General features: G+C 38.3%; 1 long non-coding RNA gene across 1 annotated transcript; it reads left to right on the top strand.

Moving 5' to 3' along the window:
- The first annotated feature begins 7,202 nt into the window (after positions 1–7,202).
- LOC122185072 lies at positions 7,203–11,739 on the top strand. Its single transcript, XR_006180715.1, has 3 exons — positions 7,203–7,247; positions 10,541–10,722; positions 11,714–11,739. It is a non-coding gene; the product is annotated as an uncharacterized LOC122185072 (long non-coding RNA).
- The last annotated feature ends 7,014 nt before the right edge of the window (positions 11,740–18,753 follow it).

Raw genomic sequence — 18,753 nt, 5'->3', positions numbered from 1 at the left:
TAATGAAGACTCTAGGCAGCAGTAAAGGAGAATACTGAGGTAGAGCTTATGCATTTGCTGTCTAGGAGCACAGGATACTAAGTGCACTAGGATCTGCTCTTTCTCAGACAATGTGATGTGCCTTGTTGTGAAATAGATGTGGCAGGGGGGCTCAAGGATCAAGCCAATCAGGGTAAGTTTGGGAAGAGAGAGCAGCATCTAATTTACCACTTTCCTATTAAAAGATGTGGAAGAGAAAGGTAATTGTTTGCTGGGCTGTCTGATGGAGGAGCAAGCATGAGACCACTACAGGTGTACAGGAGTGTAGAAAAAATGTCGCATTTGCAGTGTTGCCTGACAACAGAAGCAAAGGTATTGGACCAAAGATTTCATAGTGGGCAAGGTTGGATGGAATCATTTTAAAAGCTGTTTAGATAAATCCACTCAGGGCTACAGCCAGCTTCATGATCCGTGATGCAAATAGACATTTTGCTTTGCTATTCTTTTGGAGTAGAACAGCAGAGTTGAATTAAATTTGAAATTTTAAGTTCTGTTTCAGGCCCCTTACTGCTATGTTATTTTAAAATCTTATTCTCTACTTTCTTCTTATAACATTTACTACTATCAGATTTCAAATTTTAAAATGTAGGCAAAGGATCACATGGCATTTTTTATTCAGTGTTAGGTTAGACAGCGTTCTAATCCTGAATTTGTGCAGACAGGGCTGCGCTGGGGTCCTGCGCTGACCAAGGAATCTGACATCCCCTGGAGATTAAATCCTAAACAAATCAATAACATTTAGCTGAGAAACAAGAATGCTTCTTTATTTGCACAGCATTCATTGAGTAATATGTTGGTATCTGATGACACTGGTGAAAAGGGACCTCACTGAGGATTTGGAAGAAACAATAGCTGGACATTCAGTTAAAATGTGCATGCTTTTCATTCCCCTCTCCAATATATTTCTGCTTGTAACAACCACAACACCAATATAACCAATAATATATGATAGTGTGAGACCGAAACATTTGGAGTTACAACAAACTGCTTTAGAACAAACTTGAAACAAGATTAAGCCTTGCTGTTTCTTGAAAGTTTATTCTGCATAAAGCAGTAATTGTTTGGCATTTTCCAAAATTCCCTCTTATAACTCAGATATCTTTGATTTTATTATGTAAATTGAAATAAAAACAGAAAATAGAACAATCAGTTGGCATAGAAAGAGGGCAGAATTACAAAAAGCTGCAGAGGGTTGGGATGTTACATACTTGTAAATGGAACTCACCGAAACTAGTGGAATGAGAAATATGGGAATTCCTTAATTGTTTCAATTCAGCCAACCATTGTAGCTTTGTATTTTGTCTGCAAGTGTTCTGTAAAGGTGAAATCTTCTGGCATTCTGAGTAGAGCCAGACAAATGCCTCTACGCACTCACACTCACACACTGCAGGAAGTCTTCTTGAGTTTCCAGTTTAGCAGCCTGTTTCATGCTGAATGTCCCAAAAATCTTAAGAAGCAGAATATAATCTTTACATGGATATCACTCAGAAAAATTATGTTTGTCACTCCGAAAGTAATGCCTCCCGTTTATTTCCACAAAACTACAATAGACACAAAGAGCACAATAACACTAATTTGTAGAGCAGATTCTCAACTACAAAACGCTATGTTTTAATGTAGTTACCAGCATTAGCTGTGGATTTTCACCAGCGGAGATCAAGTCCCTGCTTGCCACGCTCATAACTATCTGCACCAGTGGAAGTGACCCACTGCTGCTGTCAAGCACTGCTGAAACGCACCACCCACCGCCTCACTGTGCTTACATCCACTGCTTGGTCTCCATTAATGGTCAGCAAGTGACAATGAATGTTAATGTGTGACATTTTTATTCCACATAAAGGAACTCAGTGACACACCTTTGCCTCATATGCACTTCAGGTCAGATATCATTGTGTCAGTCTGCTCCTCTGCTGCCATCTGTCACGCAGCAAGAAAATGTAACTGAATTTTGGTAATCAATTTCAATCTCTACTGTCATCCATCCACTATCCACCTCTGATGTCGTGGGCCAACAGAATAAAATAAGAAGCATTATTTTTGGAGCAGAAGCTGTATATCCTATGTGTTATTTCTTTTTACTTCTTTGAGAAGTAAAAGGTTGGGTTTTTTTTTTGTGACTGTCACAGGAAGGGGAAAATGAGAATTAAACCACAAGCCATCTTTTTATAGTGAAAATTTGGTGGACACTAGGAAAATAGATTGTGGCTGTGATCATTAGCTTTTAAGTGATGTGTGATACAGTACACCTCCAAATACAGTTTTAAATAGACCTAAACACTCACAGTTGTATCTATGAAGTTTTATTCCAACTCTACAGGGTATGGCTGTGGATACTGAATCAGGTGTTCAAACTACACATAGAAGCTTGAAGCCACCCTGCACTGTGGTTGACCAAACAGTGTTTCTGAAGTCTGGAAATTAAGAAGTTGTGCCCTGAAAGACAGGCATCTGAAACAATGACAAATGCAATTGGAATCACCAAGATTGCATTTTTTAAACAAGAATTTTAGGCAGTCTGACCTGTGGATTAGCTTGTTCATGTGTCTGTGTCTGAAGAACCCAACCACAAATACCAGAATATATTGCATTAATTAAATGAAAATGAAGATCTGCATACGAATTAGCAGTAGCCATGTATGATTGAGAAGGAATCTACCTTGCTCTAAGCATAAAAAATCTGCTGAATTTTGGAGGAGAAAGTTCTACCTAGCACTAAAAAAGCATCTTGAGATAGGAAAAAAAACCCACACCCAAATGAATCCAAATTCCTTGTATATAGAAATATGAGGCCCTCTGAACTCAAACAATTAAGTGTTTTCTGAATAATAACTTCTGCTTTAAGTACTCTGAGATCTACATATCATCTTGATTTGAAGGAAATGTGATCTCTGACAGTAATTTGTATTATCTGATTTCCAGTGAAAAACTGAGCAATTACTACTGTTAAGCCTAATGAAAAATAGTATAATAAACTTTTCTATATGTGGCTAATAGAAATATTTGGCTAAAAATTGTTGGAAATTTAACACAAAATAAAATTTTGTGAGTGCTATAGGAAACAATAAGGAATAGTTCCTTTGGCTTTGCTCGTAAAATTCATTGATTTATATTTGAAAATACTGTATCTTGCATGAAAAGATACTGTTCTGTGAGGAATATGCTTTTGACAGAAATCATGTTTTGATTCAGCACAAAGCATTTAAAAACAAGACTATAACATACTAGTGCACAAATAGTTGTAGTATCTTTATGTGTCCATATATAGTAAGTTTCTTAGAGTATATTACAGCAGTCCTAATTTATTTCATCTGGAAATATGCAAATTTTTATTTCTGTATTATATGCAGTCATGTAACAATCCTAAAGCATTAATAGTGCCCAGTGATGTGAAGTTAAATGCTTACAAAAATGGCCTGTTAAATATAGTACAAAGAAAACAACATTCTAAGAGTTGTTTCTGCTGGAGTATAGGACATTGAAATGCTGCTAGATGATATCCCAGCTTGGGTTTAAAGAATTAATGAAGAACAAATGTTCTAACTGACATGTGAGCATGCAATTCTCTCTGTGAGTTGACCTTCATTCTTCTGCAGTTAGTTAATGAGGATTTTCTTTGTTATCTTTCTTGCCGAAGAACCTTAGGGCCTTGTATCGTTATTGAATGAACACAATGTCACCTCAGTTGGCAGAAATGTTTTGTCTTTCTTCAGGAAAAGAAGTTACCTCATGTCAGCTGGTGAAAGCACAACACAGAAACAAGCAATTGAGAACAGACATTTCAATTCAGCTAAGTTAGCCCAGTGGAGATGTTTAACCTGCTGCAGTTTTGATCAGAATAGTTAGGCGTCATTATTGTGTGACTCTTGCATCTTCATCTGAAGTTTGCAACCATTGTTATAAATTAAACAAAAGCATTTTATCTGGAGAACTGCTCACAGTTTTCCCCTTTTAACAATTAATTACCATTTGTTGCCAAACAGTATGTTGTTTTTTTTTTTTAAATGAGCTGTTAAAGAACAGCTGTTTTTTATCTGATGCAAAACAACAAGTGTATTGTAACTACCAGTGGATCTTGTAAGGTGGGGATCACATCCGCTCAGAGTACTGGAGCTGTAACTTTGAGCTTTTCTGTGAGCTGTATCATATTTAGCAGAGCTATATAAGGGGTGGAATGATAATTGCAAGTTTCATCAAGCATGAATTTGCAGATTCTACGATATACTCTTACAGGTTCTCTATTGCTCAGTACATAGATGTTCATTATACATGGCAGCAAAGCGAAGCCAAAAAAAACCCAACAAAACAAAAAGCAGCTAATCTTCTGTTGACTTCACAAACAGTGTGTGTCTGTACTTAAAAATGGCATTGGAAAGAGAAGTCAGTAATTGACAACAGTATAAGAAAATGTTATTCAGGAATCGTTCATCCAGGTTCATTACATACAGGATAGCTATGGACACGGATGTAGCAGAGATCTCTAAAGGACCTTCTGCTGAAGGAAGTACTAGGTGTGCATATAGCAAAAGTTTACTGTGAAGAACTGTGCCCTGCTATAATCCGTGTCATAAAGTAATGAGCAACAGCAAGTGAAATCTGAAATGATCTGATGTTTTCAGAGATTTTATTCTGCACTTTGCCTTACAGCCATTTTCCCTTTCTTGTGGTAAGAGGACTTGCACCATTTTAGAAAAACATACTACCATGAATCCCACTTCTTACTATAATGGAAGGGAAGGGCATTTGTACAGGTTTTATTATACCAATATTCAACTTATCCTCAGTTTCCATAAACTGCATTTTTTGAGTGGACAGGCACATATGTTTTGTTAAAGCCATTAAAATAATGTTGTATTTAATACTTCTCTAACATAAATGAAGTACAACTGTGTTACCTTCTGGTTAATAGGATACATATGTCTAATATACATTCATTTTGGAGTCCCTTAGGGGACAGCCTTGTTATTAATACAGCAGAGAACAGCTGAATGAGCATATGGTTTATTAAGATGTGCTTATATTAATTACATGTGGATACTATTTAAAAGGGTCACTGGTCTATAACTGAGTGATCTGTAGTGATCACTACATTGAACCTCAGAGCTCAGTGGGGTTAATCTTGATCTGAAAAAAATCCTGACTGGAAAAAAATGTTAGATGTGTGCCTTAAGTTAGAAAATAATGAAAGACTTAAGAACTTAGTGCCATAAAAACTCAAACAATGAGCATGCAAAAACCAAGGAAATTTTGAAGGCAACATGAAATTGCACATCAGAAGGTCTAGAGCTCATGTGTTTGTATAACACTTTATGCAGCTATCTGATCCATGATGGGACCTAACATAATGTGCATGATCAAGAAGCATCATAATTCCAGTTCCAAATTTAAAAAAACATTGAAGTCATGTCTGCAGGCCTTCCAATCCTCAGGTTGCTCAACTGATACTGAATATAACAATTCCTCCTCTGTTACTTAACACTAGTTAATATTTATAATGATTTTTATTTTTAAGGCTGTTTTTCATTTCAGGAGATGACATGGTACACACTGTGTCCTGCAAGGCACCATTTCAGCTTTCAGTGGAGTGCCAGGCAGAAGACTGTATGAGCTGAAAATAAAACAATATGGATTTAAGCTTTGAGAAGACCTAGTGCAGAACAAGCTTGGGTCTGTTCAGTTGCATTTCTTTTTCTAATCTTGAAGCTCCTTTGATCCTAGAAAAGGTGCAATCAGTGTCTAACACCTAAAATAACATGTGCCAGGTCTGCGCTGCTCAATTAATGACAAATTCTAATGTTTCTGTGATACTGCAGAAATAGAAAAAGCTGTGCTTTACCTTTTCCATCACTTGGCTCCTTAGTTAGTGCCTGATTTGCCTCAGAGTTACACAGCTGTTCAGGAAAAAAGGCACTGAGAGAAAAGTTTCCATCAGTGTTTCTTACTTATTTGCAAAAAAGAAAAAAAAAAAAAAAAAAAGAAGAGAAAAAGAATCATAGAATCATAGAATCATAGAATCACCAAGGTTGGAAAAGACCTAAAAGATCATCCAGTCCAACCGTTCACCTATTCCCAATAGCTCCCAAGAAAAGAAAAGAAAAAAGACATTGCACACTTTCTTGTGTTAGCAGAATCTGAAAATTTAAAATTAAAGAGTCAGGCCCTAGAACTCTGAAAGTAAAACAATACAGTAAGTACAATCTTAAAATAATATTTTCTTTATAATTCATTTTTATTTGCATTTGAGAAAAACTCCAGTGTACTTCCTAGTATTTCTTCTAAAGCATTAAGGGAGTGTCTGTTCATAAGTTACATTTGAATTCTTGCAATCATCATATAGTCAATCATCTGGCACTGAAGCATTAGTAGAAACTCAGTTGTGAGATGTGGCAGAACAAAAGTACGTCCAAACATACAGCAGGAAAAACAAAGTAATTAATCCCGTATTTTTGTCTCTATTACTATCTAAAAGCATTTGTGGGGATGAGGCCATTTGTGCCTCCTCTTCCCCAGCTGTAAATAGAGACTGCACAGGACCTCCATGTAAAGCATTTTATGCCTAGTATAAAAAAATGTTGCTCTTGATGTGAAGCATTCACAGTTATCCAAAACATCTGTGCCATTTTAAATCTTTCTTTTCAGAAGCATGTTCAGGAACTGTGAACTTTAAAACATCCCAACAACAAAACATAGTCCTTATTTATAAGTACACAGCTGTTGTTCTCAGAAATGATGAAGTTCAACTTTAAAATCAACCACAGAGCAGAAATCTATAGTAGTATTTTACTGTACTATTTCAGAGACGAAAAGAAAACCTGAAAGGACTCTCCCTTCAGCTGGGAAGCAAACAAGCCACAGGTGTGTGAGGGGGCAGACAACGGTGTGCTATTAGTGTGGAGCAGCAGGTGTTCAGTGTTAAGCTGAACATTTCTTTATATAAGCAGCTTGGTAGAAATAATTTTTTGTCTTCAGTTGAAAAGAGATCCAGTTTAGTTTATTTTGGCCTATCTTCTCAAACCAGGAGGGCTATAAGCAGGGTAGCCCTCAGTGTGGTTCTGGTGCAGCCTGCCCCTCGTTTAGGGGCTGTAGGACTGCTAAGCCCCAGGGCTGGGGGTGTGACCTTGCATTGGCCTGCATGGTGAGACCCCAACTGATGTGTTAGTTTGGCAGTGCTGGTCTGGAAAAGAAGACCTAAATAGCTCCCTATTGCTCAGGTAAAAACAATGATGATGATTAGTTCCAGTTTAATTTACTAGCGTTTATTTTTGGTTTAAAAGATGCTTCTAGGAGGGGCGTCACTGTTTTTCTTCAGTTCTTGTTTTATTTTTGTGTAATAAATTAAGTCAGGGTTTTGGTAATGGAGTTACCCATTGGTGTGCAGCCTGCATGGGGGTGGTTCCCACTCTTGGCAGCCCAGTGTGTGCCTGAGGCACAGGTAGGGTGTGAGACAGCGTGACTAATGCTGAGTTTAATTATCTCTTTGTTATCTCTTTGTAGCGTTTGGTTTACTTGTTGGAGAGCTTAATAAAAAACATGAAAAAAGAGATCTGGAGGGTGATGGATGTGAAAGGAGCAAGGCTGTCAGGTGCGGTTGTCTCCATGCAGCCATGTTTACATCCTGCCATAGCAGGAGAAAATACCCTAGTTAACCTGATGTGCTCATCTGTATTCATGTAGGCTAGTGTGGCTTTTCTAGGTCCATGCTGGCATTGGTTTTCTCTGTGGCTCCCTTCCGTCAAAATGGCTGCTCGCAGTGTGGTGGTGCTCCTGTGGCCTGGGTGCTCCTCGCAGTCGGTGAGGTGTTGTACTGTGGCTTGGCCTAAGTGAGCTGCTCACATGGGTGTGGAATTGTTTTTTTTTCCTCTTCTGTGTTTTGTTGTGTTTTTTTTTTTTTCTTTTTACTTTATAAAAGAGGGAATAGTGGTGTTGTGAGGGTAGTCTTTATTATAAAAAAAAAAAAAAAAAAAAAAAGAAAATAAAAAAAATTCCTGATCTCATGAAATAGACACTTGATAGGGTTAATTTAACTTTAGTGGTGGAGATGAAGGTCTTCTGTTCTATGGAAGGCAGGTGTGTTGCAAATGTGTGTTCAAGCTTCGTTTACATGTATCCAATTCTTTTATCTTGTGCTTATAACAAATGGAAATAAGAATAAAGAGGGCAACTTCAGACTCATGCTCAGAGACATCAGTTCACTGTTGGCATTTAGAAAGCCTTTCTTTCTCCAGTAACGGGTGTGAAGCAGCTGCTTTGCTGACCATGACCACAATCAGAATGCTGTTGGTCTCATTTGAAGTGGAGCTGCGTGTTTGTTTGGTCTTTTTTTTACTGCCCTCTCTGAGTGTGTTGGGATGACTTAAAGTTTGCAAGTAGGAAAATGGAGCTGTTTCATTGTTTGGTGTGGGGTAGAGAAGGTGGTTGTGATAACCCTCTGAAAGTCGTCCTGAGCTGTGATTTCTCATGTAGCCTGTAATAGTGTGGAATAGTAAAACTCAATCACTGAAAGCATTATATCAGTATGATCCTTGATTCTGCTGAGATAGGATTGCTTGGTAGGGGCTCTTTTGTTTATTTTATGCTTAAAAAAAAAAAAATAAATCCATTTTAAGCCATCACAGACTGGCCAGGGTTGGAAGGGAACCTCAATGATCATGAATCTCCAGCCCCCCGACGCATGCAGGGCCACCAACCTTCACATTCAATAGTAGGCCAGGCTGCCCATGTTTAGTCATGTTGGTTGCAATAAGTATGAGTGAAAATTAAGAGAAATATTCAAAAAAGCAGTGGTCATGTACTGCTCCCAGTGAGCCAGGGCTGTGTTCTATTGGATGCAGCATAATTTTTAAGAGAGAGCATGGTCAGCTGCTATATTCAGTGCAAGCAGCCATCTGTTACTTTCATTGTAAGGAGGAAACATATTTGGAGAAAGTTGTCCATTGTAACTGAATGCGTCTCTCATCAAGTTTTAGAGTTAGAACTCTTTGCACTCTGTGGCTGTCTTTTCTATTTTTTTTTTCCTAATAAAATTAGGAAACACTGCTGATGTCTGACATATTAAGTATCCTGCAAGTCAGAGAACAAAGCTCCAAAACGATGCTGTGGTTGGTGAAGAGCTAAAATATTCTGGGACTTGTAATCCAAAAATGCTTGAAATATAACAAGCTGAGTATTTGCAAATTGATAGAATTCCATAAAGTTTTAATAGCAAAAAAGAGCCAGGTGTTGTACTTTAATCACACTAGAAGAAGCAGCTGATGCATATTGCAACAGCAATAATTCTGGGCTAGAAGCTTACAAATAATCTAGCTACAAATTATATTGTCAAGGGAATCCAAATACTTTGTAATATGTTCTAATACATATTAATTTCAGAGCCCTATAGGGGACAGTCTTGTTATTAATACACAGAGGAGCAGATGTGATAGCATATGGTTTACTGACTTGTATTTATGTTAATTCCTTGTAAATAGGATTTTAATAAGGTGATGTTAGTCTATAGCTTCTGTTTCCTAATATCTTTATTCCTTGAAGATCATAATGGGATCACCTACACTGAGGTCTAGGATCACAGGATAGGTTAGTTGAGAGAGATCATTTTAGCTAAGATTTATAAGTGGATAAAAAATAGCAATACTTGAGCATTTTGTGATAACTTCGAAGAAAAACCCCAACCAAACAGAAAAGCACTTCAGTGATTAAATTCAATTGGAATGCTTCTAAAATGACTGCCTGACATATAATTTTACTGGTTTTAAATTCTGATCTAGGTTGATTGTTTGCAGTTTTAACTTCCATTCGACTGCCTTGGAGGAGCTTGCAGAATCTCGTAAAACTCTAAAATAAAATTGCAGTATCATTTTAAATCTGATGTCTATCGATCTTCATATACAACCCATCTATTGGTCTGGGTTGGAGAAGCTGTGAATTCAGTCCAGAATTAGCTCAGGCTTCTCAACAGCTTTCTCTGGTGCATATTTGGCTGAAATTATGCTCCCAATCACTACCAGGAATCACAACAGTCTGTGATGAAAACAGTAAAAGTTCTGTGTTCCTGAAGCAGGTGACAAAAACCAAGTGCTAATCAGCTCTAGTGCTTCAGAGTACTTGAGGAAATGTTTTCTATTCTATTAGGATTTTCTGTTTTAAACAGTTCTCACCCCCTGCATACACAGGTCTGCAGTGTTTTCAGGTCACCATGAACTTCTTTTCCTGTGGCTTCCGTAGCCATTAGCTGTTTCTTGTAACTCCTTGTTTAGAACTCTAAAGCTGTAGGTACAAGTGCAATTTAGTTATCTTCCCTCTAGTTAGAGACACGAATTCTTTTTAAAATGGGAAAAAAAGTCTAAAATTTCTGCATTTCTAATGTAAAGATCTCTGGGTTCTCTGTCTCTTATTTTAACTGGGAGTGTCAAAACAAGTTCTTTGAGCTTAAGTGCAATTTATTAAGAATGAGCGTTTTTCTCCCTCAAAGTTTCTTCAATCTGCTCTAGTTCTTTCTAAATTTCAGCAGAAAATCTCAGCTGGGAAGGGAGAAGCGCTGAAGAAAAGGATCTCTTCAGAGCAAATGGGAGAAAAGAAAACTAGTTCTCACCTTTTGAATGCTGCCAGCTTCTCCAGGTCTTCCTCATCACTGAACTTTGGGTCACAGAGAAATGCTTTACTGATCTCCTCCAGACTTCATATAGATATGTCAGTAATACTTCATTTTTCATTTTATGTGCACCAAAGTGAGCTAAGGACTCTGATTAGAATATCCCTAGGTATCAGACTCATGAGAGTATGTTTTCAATAAGTAAGCTAACAATAGGATTTTGTAGGTTGGAAAAACACTAACATGACAAAAAACACTGAAATGAAACTTCAATGAATAATCTTGCACAAGCTCATGCTACTTATTTCTGTTCTCCTAAAGGCTTGGGGGTTTTCTAGGAGACCCAGACTCTGACCCCCCCCCCCCCCCACAAATAAAAGTCTGTATTGGGCTACCAGAAACACTGTATGAGTGCTGTGCATCTGTTTCTCATGATTTTGCATAGAGCAGAGTCACAAAAACTTTCGAAGTATGAGAGTGGATGCAGCAGGTGTATGCATTCCAGACTTGATGCTTCCTAGCTTAGAACACTCTTAAATGGAAAAGGTCAGCTCATGGTAGTGGAGAACTTTCATCTCGCACTGAAAGTTCCAACGGACTTCTCAGGTGTTTTGAAATGGTCCTAGTTGGATTTGTGGTGCATTACGTATTCATATAATGCTTTTGAACACAGACAACAGATTTGCAAGCTTCAGCTGCTTTGTCTGCTTTTGTTCCTTTAACTTGCAAAAACAGTTGGCTGTTCAGCAATTGTAAAAGACATTGCACAGAGTCAAATTCTGTTCCATTCAATATTGTATTCCATCATCTTTGTAATATGTAGTAATGAACATGCAACAGTTCACTTCTTTTACAGTGATCTGCTGCTAGGATCTTGTAAGTAGTAGCACTAACAAAGTACTAACACTAAGAAAATGTTTGAAAACAGTAAATAAGCATTTGGGCAACAGATTATGGTTATAGCACTTGAAGGAGACAATGAAAATGTTTCTACAGTTGTATTCCCTAGTTAAATTCTTTCTATGTTATTTTGGTGTATTTGGCTAAGTAAAATGATCCAATATCCAGAGCTGCTTTCTCTTCTTACAGGAAGCCATGTTTAAAGTCATCAAGCAATATTTCCCCTCTCAACGTGAGCTACGTCTTTGCTCATAGTGGGAGGTACTAGAGATTCCTAATCCGTCCAGAGTGAAACAACAGTTTGAGTCATCATCAGCAGAGGGATATCAGATCATATATCTTTGCTTGACAAGAGGTGGCAATTTAATCTGACAAGTTTCCTGCCAATGAGGGCAGCTTTAGGAGTTCAGCTGCCTTGACAGAGATTTGACATATCATTGAGGGATGTTGTGCAGAAGCCTGACAATAAACTTGATCTTGCTAATGCAGTTTAGGATTGCAGTAAAAATTTATTAGAAATCAGAGACTGTAAAATTACTGTTTTCTTCCGGAAATGTTTCTCTTTCCCTGCTGAATATATATGGGATGTTTAATGCACAGTACATGTTTAAAAGCTTGTTTCCTGATGATGTAAAACAAATCTATTACATGCCACATGAATTGGTAAGGGATTCAATTAAATGCATGTAAGAATAAAAATGTCCACTTGTAAACCTGTTTTGTCAAGGTATTTCTTTATGTTGCTGCCTTAAGAGGATTTGGAGATGTTATCAACACAGGAACAGTCTGATTCTCTATCTTTAGAGGTAGGTGAGATCTTGGATATTTCAAATGTAGGACAGACCTGCACTGTCTCCCTTCCTGAATTGAAGAGCAGCCCTCTTGAGCTAAAATGGCATCTGAATGCTGAATTGCTGTGTACCTTTTAGGAACTGTATTTATTTGGCTGCAGGGACACGTAAGTGGCTTGTTGTTTTCAGTGACATGCAAATCCCCCTTTGAAGTATGGAGAGCCCATGCAATTGCTTACTAGGTTACTGCGGGTCCTGGAGCTGAGCTTGCAGTCAGCTTCTTGGCAAGGCTGGTTTTTAAGTGCTCTTTTAACTCTGGCTGCAATCTAAACACAGTTAAAATCTTGGATTTGTTTCACTAAATAAAGCATTCCAATGTGAAGTGAAATCAAAAGCTATTTAACATGCAAATGAGGCATTCAAGTTTGATCTGGGGATTTTTTTTGGAGGTGTTTAAGATGGGATGTTCATTATCCCAAATGATGCAACAGCTCTCATGGCAGTTCAGCACTTTAGGATGTGCTGACAAATGCCATCTGGAAGGATATTAGTTATGCTTTCACAGAATTTGTGAATGAACTTCAGACTGTGAGGTGTTTTTTTTTTTTTTTTTAATAAAAAAAAGGTTAAGAAAACCATGAAGAATGTGCAGAGGTTCTTTTCAAGAAGTGTTCTAGGACATAAATTGGAGCCTTCTTGAATTGTTTCTCCATTAGCTCTTGAGAACTCTTGATTAAAGAAGCAGGTCTGGGTAGTGCACTTCTCTGTGGATTTCCCTTTAATGTCTACCTAGACAATTGTCTAGTTCTTTAAATTTCATGACAGAAAACAGTATGGTAGCTTGAAAATATCATTCAATGGCAACAGATGAATCATCATCATCATCTTTTCTTGCCATACTCTTCACGAATCTAGCTGAGGTGGATGTGTTGGCTGGACAGTTTATAATTGTGTTTGCACAGGTTTTTGTAGTTGTTCATCATAACGTGGGCCGCTGTGGTGTAACCTGCCAGGCAGCTCAGCAGCACACGGCTGCTCACTCACTCTTCCACAGGTGGGATGAGGGAAGGAATAGGTAGAAGTGGGAGAACTCAACATGGGTTGAGATGAAGGTAGCTTGTGAAGTAAAGCAAAAGCTGTGTGTGCAGGCAAACCTGAACCACGCTTCCATTTGCTGCTTCTCATCAGAGGCAGGTGTTCAGCCCCTCCCAGGAGAGTGAAACTCAGCATTCACAAGGGTTTATTGTGAAGATAAATGCTATCAATTCCAATGTCACCTCTTCATCCATATCCCCAGATTTACTTGCTGAGCGTGGAGCTGTATGGTGTGGGTTATCCCTTTGGTCAGCCTGGGTCAGCTGTCCTGGCTGTGTCCCCTCCCAGTTCCCTGTGCACCGCCAGCCCCCACTAGCAGGCAAAACAGGGAGCAGGAATGTCCTTGGCTCTGTGAGAGTGCTGCTCAGCAACAACTAACATGTCAGTGTGCTTCCTCTACTGTTTTCAGCACAAATCCCAAATGAGGCATTGTATGTGCTGCTGGGAGGAAAAATCTGTCTATCCCAGACAGAACCATGACAGTCATAATGCCAGAATTCTATGTCTTCTTTCTAATGATTACATTTAGTTGAAAGGGAAGAAAACTAAATGACAGTTTCTGTTCAGGTATACAGGAATACCTGGTGTATATGAGGTCTGGGAAAATCCAAGAGGAGTATGAAGCTGATTTAGCTTGTTGCATTGCATCCCTTTTGTTCTGTTAGTACAGAGAATATACTGACCTCAGAAGCTAATGAAAAGCTTAAGATGCCTTCAGAGAGTCTTTACAATGCCTTTCAAATGCATTAAAACTAATTAGAAAACAGAAATCAATCAGCCTGACACAGTGGCCAAAGTAAGTCAGGGAGAGTGTAAGAGTGAGCTGTGCTCAGCCTGAACCTCCTTGTTCAGGGTTTTCTTTGAACTTAATTTTGCTCTTGACAAAGACTGTGTAGCTGTAATCTCTCACTAGTTAAGCACTTAAGTAATCCTTTTAGCATATTCCTGGCATGTGCTGACATTGCTATTCTAGTCATATTTTAATTTGGTACGCTTCATGGCCACTGAAAGCAAATCTAGACAACTGGAATTTCACTGGGAAAGAGTCTTGAATGGGAATTCTATTGGCTAGGGTAGTTACTGTTTGTGATGGGCAACCGTTTTAATGTCAAAATTCCTTAGATACTAATACTCTGTAAATGATATGGGAACTTGAGATGTACTTAATTTTATGATGTTAAGCTTTATGGCATTCCCCATCCCTCCATCTCCTAAGATAGATACTTCCATGATTTAACAATGCAGAAAGCAACAAAGAGCAATGAGTGAGCTTTGTTCAATGCTAAGCTGTGCTAGATGGGATTGCTATTTTGACAGTGAACAAGAATACCCTGTTTTGTGTGTAGTATAACCACTAGAACATGCTCTTAGTAGATGATATTTTAAAATAATAAAATGCAGGTTATGCTTTTTAACTGAATATTGTTAAAATACAAATATTTAAATTGTCACAGACGTCGGGTTTTTTTGTAAGTCAAAAAGGTGTTTCTAACAAGTTGGTGGGTGACAGGTAAGGGAATGCTTATTCCAGTGGGACAGGGAGGGTGGAGAGTGGCCTCCTCTGTGACAAATCTTGTGGTCACCTATATATGTGAGTCTGTGGTTCAGCATGTTTGTGGAGCTTGGTCGTCTCATCCCAGGTCTTCAGTCACTCCCCTACTAGAGGGGGCCAGCGAGCTGCAGCAAGAGCAGGTTATCCAGAGAAGCACTCAGAAGTGCCTTGCTCAAAGTGTCTTATCCACCTTTTCGCTCTTTATTTGTTTGTCTCCCCTGCTGCTTCAAGGGGATCAGCTGCATGTTGCCAATTAGGCTCATCAGCATTGTCAATAACAGATGCGGAGCTCCTAGTAATCTCCCCCCTCCTTGTTAGTGGACTGTAAGGGCTTCTGGCTGTTTGTGATGAGACTTAACCCTTATCCCCCTACAGGGAGCCAAGCCACTCTGTCAAAGACCAGGAGGAAGGTTTTGCTTGTTCTGTATTGTAAGGGCTCCTTTCTGCCATCATAGCCCCAGTGGGTTTGATTAGACTCTGTTTTTAGCTATAGATGTCAGCTTGTGGGAAAACATAATTAATTTCAACACAGATCAATATGGAAAGGATATTTTAAGAACTCAGCTTCAAGCTAAAGGTAATAGCACAGACTTTTATTACCTGTCAAGCAGATCACTTGGGCATGTCTTGCATGCAAGCTGCAAGCAAAACTTTTGTTACCAGCCAGCATGCCGTTACAGGATAAGTCTGTAAGCATGTTCATTAGACAGCATGTTCAAAGACTCTCAGCTCTTGCAGTCATACTGTCATATTTGCTAAGGGCAACCCCTCAATGCATGCTCTTTATTTATTCCTGGATGAGGCACCTTTAGTGCTGTGGCTACTTTCCTCTTCCCAAGGGAGCGATTCAATTCAGGGGGATTGTAACACTTAGTGACTTCTGCAACCAAGTGGAAATCAAACCAACCTAGGCTAATTTTTTTCTCCTGTAAAAATCTGTCTTGCAGGGTACACCTTTTCTTGACAATTATTAAATATGAATGTGTTTTGGCATTATGTTGTGGGAAGGGGGAGGGAGTAGTCTGAATGTACTGAATGCCTGTGGTTGAATAAGGAATCTGCATGTTTATTTCCTCCCTGTTAATTTGGAGTGGGGGTAGATCTCAGCACAGCAACACTTCTAGTTCATGAGGAAACTTGGAGGCTTGCAGTGATACTGAGTCTGGATGATTGTATAATTGCTAATGGTCTTAAGATGTTTAGTGTCTGGAGTTGATCATTTGTAGGTGAACTCCACAGTATGAGACATCAGGATTTTTGTACATGACTGTGAACCCTAGAAACTGTAAAACTAACAGGTAAACAGAATCTCAGCGTTGGAGCAATTTGCTGGTTTCTCAACAGCAGATGGTGACAGGGTAGCACTTGTGGGCTTTTGAATCCAGGTGCCAGTGGCAACAAGCCAAGAACACTGGGAAGTGTAGCACAGAATTGAAATTTAAGTACTGTCTCTACGTATCTTTGTTTCTTTCTTAATTTAGAAATGAGTATAAGGAAGGCTGAAAGACTATTGCTAGTGGTAGCGCTTTCTGTATAGGTTTAGAAAAACACATACTGATCTGAAATGAGTAAGAACACTTGATGATCTGAAACACAGCTTTGCGTAAGGGCCCTCAATGCATTTAACTATTAAGATTATGTGTGTCTGGGGATCCTTTAGAAACTGAAGTAAGAATAAAACAAAGCACTTTGATGCATTTTTATTGATCCCTGCTTCGTTTCTTCGAAGCTGAACAGAACAACTCAAGTTTTCCTTCCGCTCAAAATTGGAGTAGAAATGTACGTATCGATAACAGATGTTCTTCACAACGCCATGGCTGATGGGTTATTGATTCATAATGAAGTTTTAATCCTCTGCATATTGAGTAAATTATGAAGCTACTATGCTGACATCACTGCATTTCATCTCATTTGTCATTAGCAAGTTGCGAATTATTTAACTTCGATGCTTTGTCAGCAACGCTTTGAAATTAGATTTGCAGAAATTACCATGTACAACAACTTTTAAAAATGAGTTAGAAATCACTTGAAATGAACTATTATCAATTGGCATCTGCTTAGTAGTTAGTGTTTAAATTATGAGTCTCTAGGCCTTTTCTAGGTAAAATAGGTAACTCTTTAAAAAGAAGCTTTTTTTTTTTCAGTACGAGTATGTTATGAGTGATGCTTTTTTTTCATGTTTGCTATGATGAATCCATTGGGACCCACCTAGTGTAAGCATTTTGTAGGGAAATGCGCACAGGTGAGTGTGCAGGTCTGCATATGCAGCTCTGGGGGTGGGTAGCACAAAGGAGTTTCTTAAAGATGTGCAATAAAAACAAAAACCAAGTGGTCTCTGTATCTGGATTGATCAGTTGCAGTTACCATATTCCAAGATCATACCCTTGCCTAAATTAAGACTAAATCTCAGTTGTTGCGTGGCCCTAAATATTATTTGTACTCTGTACGTTTGGAAACTGGATTTTTGATTATTCTGCTACCAGTTCCTGAATTTTACATTTTTGTGTTTCCCATGGCAACAGATTTCCTTGTGACTGAGCAAGTATCATTTTCCTGCTTCGGATGTTAGCAGTGTCAGACTGTTCTAAGGTATGAATGCATAGCCTCACACAAAAGGCTGGTGAGACATAATTTATAAAGAGTTATCTCTGATTCTTAGTGGTATTAAAAATAAAACAAAACAAACAAAAAAACCAACAAAACTGAATCTACGATTTAATCCACAGATTAATTTATGATTTATTATCCGTATACTGCATGTACATGTTGCAGGCTTTGATAAGACTTTATTTGAAGTAAAATGCCTTTAGTTAATGCTTCAAATCAGAACCCTTGTGAAATGTTGAGCCAATGGTTCAGTTTGGCTGTTTGATTCTTGGTTTTATGCTTGGTTTGAAGTTACTTCCCTCATGCTTGGGAATGATTATATTAATTATAGAATATATGCCACCATTCTTATCTCTTAATAGAAATATCCATTGTTGTTTTGACATTTATAGGTGACTTCTGTGGAAAGGTCACCCTTTTCCCCAATTAATTCCGTTATGAGAAAAGCTTAGCTATGCCCACTAATGCTGTCCTGATCTAATAAAGTTTTTTCCCCTAGAGCTAAATTCTCAAACATGAGCACATACAACTGAAAGAGTAAAAAGCTGTCTCCCGAAAGACATGCTGATGGAAATACATTGTAGTGATGAATTCATCTCTACTTTTCCAGAGTTGTTTCATTATGTATAATAATCTCCCAGGCAAGACGGTTAAGAAGTTACTCTGCTTGCAGCAACTTGAAGCATCCAAACCAAAGGATGGATGCTAAGGCTGAAAGAAATGTCTCCTAATCAGCAAGCAGTTAGAAAATACAAACATAGCACTTGCTTTCCATGGATTTCTGCCTTGATGGAAACTTACCTACTTTTTTTTTTAATGAACTCCTTATTTCTGTGATACTTCAGTTCTGAAATACTGTTATAAATAATAACTGTTATTGATCTTTGTCTACATCTGAGCCAAGTTCTAGTTCATTTGTAAGTGACGTGATTTGCCAAGCTGCTCTGTTCTGAAAAAGCCATAGGTGCGAGCTGAGCTCTCTATGTGCATTGAAATGAAGGTAGATAAAGTGGAGGAAAAAAAGTGAAGTTAAATTTTATTCTTAATAGATGGAAGAAACAGTTCTAATGAAGAGCTGGAACCATGTAATGATTAAATCCCTAGAAGGTACTGTGGTATTGTAGGACACTGGTTGACTATGGATTGCTGGCAATTTTTTTTTTTTGTGTGTGTGTGGTTTTCAA

The sequence above is a fragment of the Lagopus leucura genome, unplaced genomic scaffold, assembly GCF_019238085.1.
Source record: "Lagopus leucura isolate 7727_CA_CO unplaced genomic scaffold, USGS_WTPT01 Super-Scaffold_100027, whole genome shotgun sequence".
NCBI lineage: Eukaryota > Metazoa > Chordata > Aves > Galliformes > Phasianidae > Lagopus > Lagopus leucura.
Note: the sequence above shows the minus strand (reverse complement) of the source record. Positions and strands in the feature narration are given on the sequence as shown.